This window comes from Coregonus clupeaformis, chromosome 10 (genome assembly GCF_020615455.1).
Source record: "Coregonus clupeaformis isolate EN_2021a chromosome 10, ASM2061545v1, whole genome shotgun sequence".
Lineage (NCBI taxonomy): Eukaryota > Metazoa > Chordata > Actinopteri > Salmoniformes > Salmonidae > Coregonus > Coregonus clupeaformis.
Genome location: NC_059201.1, coordinates 7,461,499 through 7,467,498, shown reverse-complemented (window position 1 = coordinate 7,467,498; position 6,000 = coordinate 7,461,499).

The following is a 6,000-nucleotide window of genomic DNA, read 5'->3' as shown; positions in this document are numbered from 1 at the left end:
CCCTCCCACTCTGTCTGCCGAATTTCTTCTCTCTGCTCTTGTTTTCCTTAATAGGATGTCGGTGGGCGGAGCTGGGAGGGTCGTCAAAACAGGAAAACTCAGAATCAGACCGACCAACTCGTCTGGCCTATCAGCAGGTAGATGAGCGAGAAGGCTATCCAAAACAGCCAGTGACTCTGACTTATTCAATCTACCCTGCAGTAGGCAATCGTTGGGACCAGGGACATCCTCCTCACCATGCACGGACACTGCATGACAAAAAGTAGAACCCAGCGATGTAACAGTACCGGCCAAAATAACAGGTTTAACGTCCTCTGTGGACTCCCACTGGCAACCCCTCCTCCCAATCCTTATCCATCTTCGTACAATAAGCTCTCAACAAAAACTTAAGTGTTTGATGGAAACGTTCCAGCGCTCCTTGACTCTGCGCTTGAGTCCTGAATTTAACCTTAGCCCTGAGAACAGGACATTCGTTTTTCCAATGACCTGAACCCTGACAGTAGAGACACTCTTGACTGAAGTCAGCTTTACCACAGGACCCAGGCTCAACCCTAGATGAATGAAGCACTGCCCGTGAACCAGAATGTCTTGGTGGGTGAGGCCCAAATCTCTCCAAACGCCCCCACTCACTCTGAATACGGGGCTCTGCAAAACCACTTTTGTGAGTCAAAACATACTCATCCACCAAAACCGCAGCTTCAGAGACAGTCTTCACTTTTTGTTCGTTAATGTACGTGGCTATTCGATCAGGGATTGTGTCCTTAAATTGCTCTAACATAATCAGTTCACAGCCCCTGGAAAGCCATAACTGCAGAGGCGGAACACCAGCGATTAAACTGTGAAGATAACTCTCGCGCAAACTCAACATGAGTCTGTTTATCAGCCTTTTTAAATCGTTGGCGGTAAGCCTCAGGAAACAATTCATAAATCTGTAACACAGCCATTGTAACCTTAGCATAGCTGACACTGTTGGCTACACCAAGAGCTAAATATGCTTCCTGCGCTTTACCAGTCAACACACATTGCAACATTAAAGTGCGATCAGAATCAGGCCAACTCCTAGCGTCAGCAACACGCTCAAACAACGTCTCAGGGTCCTTCTCATTACATTTTGGCAACAGCCGTAAGTTTCCAACAATATCAAATGTGTCCCGGGCACGACCGAGAGAGGAGAGACCCCTAGGTGAATCAGGGTCACCTTCCCTAAGCAAACTCTCCCCCGAGAGCTTTCCATCCCTAACAATTTTCAGCCGCTCTTGTTGCAGCTTTATTTTAGCGCGCTCCAAATCCTGTTTAAATTCCAATTCCTTTTCATGCTGAACAGGATCATGCTCTAGCTTAACACGATCGTGTGCACAATCATACTCTAGCTGTAACAGAAGCAGTTCTTTCTGCTGTTCAAAAGAAAGCGCACTAGGGCTAACAGACAGAGCGGCCATTGTAGCGAAACGGGGAGACAGCTACCCAAGTGGTAACTAGGAGTATGCCACTCTCCATCAGATTGGCTTTCAACCTAACGGAATTTTAGACGTTTATCACTAATTTCAACCTGGTAGGGTTCAGCGATCTTCAACAGCTGTTCTTTAGTACATAATTCTAACAGTTCCTCTGATGGAACGTGAATGAACTGGTCTACAACTGCTAAAAAATCTCTCTTCCCCTCTGCTGAGCAGACCAGACTGAACCACAACAAGGGAAACGCCAATCACACTGGGCACCACAGGAGAGAGATGAGATACAGAAGGATCTTCCTCAAATCCTACAATAGCTCAACCCTAGTCTTCGTGCGGATTCGCGGTGTGTAATTACGCACTATAGCCCGCTGGCACGGAAACCCCCCCCAGCATGCTGGCGGATTCCCCCCGAGCCACAGATGCGCCCCCCGAGATAACCACTCCATCCACGGACACCACACAAAAATAACAAACCAAATAACCATGCCCAACGCGTCAAAGCGAGTAGAGCAAGAGTTTTCCAGCCTGGTCAGGGGCCTGGAAAAGAACCAATGTTCCTCTCTCCAACACAGCACAGTGGCAAGTTTACCAAACAAACATAAACAAAGGCAACTAACACTGGGCCTACCAAACAGCACAACTCAAAAAAGCTGTAACAAAAGATGCAAACAAAGCACCTACAGAGTTGATCAAAACACTAACTCCACGTTTTCTCCCAAACAAAATACTCATAGTTAGTTTAATAACACCAGTATTAGGCCTACTGGCATACTTATCCAGGCAACGCACCTGTTTGATGACGTCACTGGACAACCAAAATCACAGATATTTCTCTAAGGCACTATCCTGAACACTTATAAGACTAGGCAGTGAATACCAACCAAAGCGCATTCCAATTAGCATTAACAAAAAATACTATATGCCAAAATGTCTAGGAACCAATCTTACATCCCGGACGAGCCCCCACTTGTAACGAACCGGCTCGTAGCCATAGCAATGAGGGAGACAACGAGGACATAAAGAAATAACACAAATAGATTTATTAAACAAAGTAAACTATATAAAAGTAACAATGGTGTTTAGTCAGTAGTGTGAGTGAGTGGACGCGTGTATATATGGTGATAATGAGGGGTGTTGAGAGGTGCCAAAATAAACAAACACAAAGAAGCCCCAACATGCCACAACCAAAACCAACAGTGTGATTGCGTGGAGAGAGTCTCCTCGATGTATGGGGGAAAGGTGTATTTATCCCAGGGACACTCCCGAGCCCAGGTGTGTCCCACAGACGAGTGGGAGGGTCATCACAAAATCTTTGGCCTGAACGCCAAGCGTCACGTCTGGAGGAAAGCTGGCACCATCCGTACGGTGAAGCATGGTGGTGGCAGCATCATGCTGTGGGGACGTTTTTCAGCGGCAGGGACTGGGAGACAAGTCTGGATCGAGGAAAAAAAGGAACAGAGCAAAGTACAGAGGGATCCTTGATAAAAACCTGCTCCAGAGCGCTCAGGACCTCAGACTGGGATGAAGGTTCACCTTCCAACAGGACATTGACCCTAAGTACACAGCCAAGACAACGCAGGAGTGGCTTCGGGACAAGTCTCTGAATGTCTTTGAGTGGCCCAGCCAGAGCACGGACTTGAACCCAATCGAACATCTTTAGAGAGACCTGAAAATAGCTGTGCAGCGACGCTCCCTATTCTACCTGACAGAGCTTGAGAGGATCTGCAGAGAAGAATGGGAGAAACTCCCCAAATACAGGTGTGCCAAGCTTGTAGCGTCACACCCAAGAAGACTTGAGGCTGTAATCACTGCCAAAGGTGCTTCAACAAAGTACTGGGTAAAGGGTCTGAATACTTATGTAAATGTTATATTTTTAAAATATTTTTTTTATACATTTGCAATAATTTCAAAAAACCAGTTTTTGCTTTGTCATTATGGGGTATTGTGTGTAGATTGATGAGGAAGGGGCCTCCTGTGCAGTGGTCTAAGGCACTGCATCGCAGTCCTTGAGGCATCACTACAGACCTGGGTTCGATCCCGGGCTGTGTCACAGTCGGCCTTGATCGGGAGACCCATGAGGCGGTGCGCAATTGGCCCAGCGTCGTGAGGGTTTGGCCGGCCGGGATTTCCTTGTCCCATTGCGCTCTAGCGACTCCTTGTGGTGTGCCGGGCGCCTGCAAGCTGACAACTGTTGCCAGCTGGATGGTGTTTCCTCCGACACATTGGTGCAGCTGGCTTCCAGGTTAAGCGAGCAGTGTGTCAAGAAGCTTGGCAGGGTTGTGTTTTGGAGGACGCGTGCCTCTCCCGAGTCCGTAAGGGAGTTGCAGCGATGGGACAAGACTGTAACTACCAATTGGGGAGAAAAAGGGGTAAAAAAAAAAAGATTGATGAGGAAGAAAACTATTGAATCCATTTTAGAATAAAGCTGTAACGTAGTGGAGTATCTGTGAAGAGAAGAACCTTGTCAAAGGCCCAGATTGACTGGTGCAATCTGACAAATCATCTTACAAATATTATGTGCAAAGTGATGATGACGTCACTGGACAACCAAAATCACAGATATTTCTCTAAGGCACTATCCTGAACACTTATAAGTGTGCAATCTGACATCAAATACATCATCTTACAAATATTATGTGCAAAGTGAATCTTTGGTTGGAATCTTTGGTCACAATCAATGTTTTAATGTTTCCCATTTATAAGCCCTGTTTATACCTGGTGCTAAAATGTGTCCTATGTTCTGATCTTGTTCACATTCTGATTGTGCCCACATTTTTAGACAGTTGTAGATGATTAAAAGACACTGTGATCTGATTCTGATAAGATCTTCCTGACCACCTCTGGAGGTAGTCAGGGAACCTTTGTATCTGGATATCTGTGTAAACATCTGGATTTAAATCATAATTATTCCACATTGTAAAATCATTGACAGGTAACACCATTGACTTATGGCATCAATAACTATCTTTAAAAAAATAATAACATATTATTTTGCAACAACATCTGTCAAATAATTTGCATACAAGGAGGGACCAGGAAATCTAGTCACAATGCAGACCTAATAATACCTATTAAATCAGCATCATGGAAGTTCAGCTTTACAGCGTGATTGAAATGTAAAGGCAATATTGCCGCGTTAGCGGAGACTGCATTCATGGTAAACGCTCAATGTCAGCTCAATCAGAAATGACATTTGAATTTCTATCGCGGAATCTGTAACGTTCCAACGTTCCAGATTAAATAGATCCCCATGTGTAGACCTAACAGACCTTGATCAGATAGCGATTGAATCATCTTGATTAGATGATGAAATCTTCATGTCAGTTAGCGCAAGGTGTAAACAAGGCTTTAGACTGTATGGTATAAGACAAATATATCCAGTTGGAACTATACAAGGCACCTAGGTAAAGCAGGTACTGTCATTTGATCAGTTCACTTGAGATCCTAAGGATGCATGGGGACAATATGGGTTTAGTGGAAATTTGTTGGTAATGCTTTATTTACAATACAGTTGGTTTCGGCTGGTATTTTGCCTGATATTTACTGAGAAATCATGGGGTAACTGAAGGGTTTTGAATTCAACAGAACTGGTAATGACCAATTATGATATGAGTTATGGTGCTTGTTTTAAAGAACCCCAAGGAAATGCATCATGAATCATTCAACTCTGGCCTCAATTCAACTGAACCTGTACGCAATGTTCACATTATTGATTTGACTGACCCCATTCTACTGGCTTTATAATAACTTTGTCATTGTGCCATGCTGTGCAATGTTGGCTATTACTGTATCTGACTGTTGCCAGGTCGCAGTTGTAAATGAGAACTTGTTCTCAACTGGCTTACCTGGTTAAAATAAAGGTGAAATAAAATAAAAATAAAAATCCTTTCACCACAGCTTGATGGTGAAGGTGATGTAGGCTACAGTTTTTCATGTAGATATTTATATATATATATATATATATATATTTACATATTTATATATATTTATATATACACTACCGGTCAAAGGTTTTAGAACACCTACTCATTCAACGGTTTTTCTTTATTTTTACTATTTTCAACATTGTAGAATAATAGTGAAGACATCAAAACTATGAAATAACACATATGGAATCATGTAGTAACCAAAAAAGTGTTAAACAAATCAAAATATATTTTATATTTGAGATTCTTCAAATAGCCACCCTTTGCCTTGATGACAGCTTTGCACACTCTTGGCATTCTCTTAATCAGCTTCACCTGGAATGCTTTCCCAACAGTCTTGAAGCAGTTCACTCTGCGGTCCGACTCATCCCAAACCATCTCAATTTGGTTGAGGTCAGGGGATTGTGGAGGCCAGGTCATCTGATGCAGCACTCCATCACTCTCCTTCTTGGTAAAATAGCCCTTACACAGCCTGGAGGTGTGTTGGGTCATTGTCCTGTTGAAAAACAAATGATAGTCCCACTAAGCCCAAACCAGATGGGATGGCGTATCGCTGCAGAATGCTGTGGTAGCCATGCTGGTTAAGTGTGCCTTGAATTCTAAATAAATCACAGACAGTG